The following is a 1,165-nucleotide window of genomic DNA, read 5'->3' as shown; positions in this document are numbered from 1 at the left end:
CTATCTATCTATCAAATTCTGCGCATGTCTTTCCTTTATCTCTCTAGTGTTTACAGTGTTGTTTAGCAAGTGCTATCAGGGAGACTGTGGCATTCAAAGGTTGTATGCATTGATCTCAAACGCATACCTCCTTTTATCTCTTTTATCCTGTTGCTATCACTATTTCTGTGGAGATTTCTAATTGATGGTCACAATCTTGCGGGTTTTAATGTCCATGCAATGGATTTCTTGTACAGACAAGTCAAGTGTCCCAAATGTTGGAATTGTTCCACGAATTTATGTATTCGCTGGAGGGACTCAAGCTTTTTAAGAGATGTAGTTTTTCAAGAGAATATGCAGAACACTTTTGGCGCCCATTTTTTTCTTTGTGCTAAACCAAAAACATCTACTGATGATGGCTCTGTGTGTGTGTGTGTGTGTGTGTGTGTGTAGTAATTGAATTTCTCTTCCTGGCTGAGATTCGAATTTCCAATCTAAAACTTCTCTCTTGCCACTCCACTTATTGTTCTGTCAATAAGGGAACCATGATTAATGTATTTCTATCTTGGCCTGTTTTTGACGAGTATTCATCCGTTTGTAAATGACTGTATATACATTTTCTGCATTTTTCCTGAAACACCTATGCAGTCATAACTTCACAAGCACCTGTATCGTTCGACTTTTAGCTCTCTCACAAGAAAGTGAGTGTTGTAGAAACTGAATTTCTCTTCCTGGCTGAGATTCGTAATCTCCCACAAGGTCGCCCACGACAAGCCTCACTCTCTTGGCTAACACCTTGGCCAAATTTTTTAACTCTGTGTTTAGCAGAGTTATGGGCCTGAAATTATTAATGTTATCCCCATTGCTTGGGTCCGTCCTTATCAGTGTTACCACTCCCCGGTTCACAGATTTGGGGATTCTCTCGTTCTGCTGCCACTTCGCCTATACACCGGCCAGTATGTTCCCGAACAAGTCTGGCATACTCTTAAAGGTTCTCGCTAACTGACTTTGGCTTACGGAGTTCTTGCTTTTATAACTATCCAAAACCAACCAGAAGGATAGACATATTGTTGAGAACAATAGATTTCGTTGGCGGTCTATTATCTCTATTCTAGCTTTTAGTAGCCTAGAAGAGGTAAGAGAGGTCAAGTGGCAAAGCCATTATTCTGCTTAGCGAAGGCATCTG

General features: G+C 40.6%; 1 protein-coding gene across 1 annotated transcript in view; it reads right to left on the bottom strand.

Moving 5' to 3' along the window:
• The window catches only part of LOC106871096 (uncharacterized), a 21,225-nt gene extending 20,835 nt beyond the window's left edge, over window positions 1-390 (bottom strand). The window contains exon 1 of the mRNA XM_089340191.1: window positions 1-390. This exon is cut by the window's left edge and continues 446 nt beyond it. The gene's annotated coding sequence lies outside the window, so the exon portion shown is untranslated.
• Window positions 391-1,165: the final 775 nt, after the last annotated feature.

The sequence above is a fragment of the Octopus bimaculoides genome, chromosome 23 (assembly GCF_046866305.1).
Source record: "Octopus bimaculoides isolate indiv1 chromosome 23, ASM4686630v1, whole genome shotgun sequence".
In the NCBI taxonomy this organism is placed as follows: Eukaryota; Metazoa; Mollusca; class Cephalopoda; order Octopoda; family Octopodidae; genus Octopus; species Octopus bimaculoides.
This window is presented reverse-complemented; position numbering and strand designations above follow the sequence as displayed.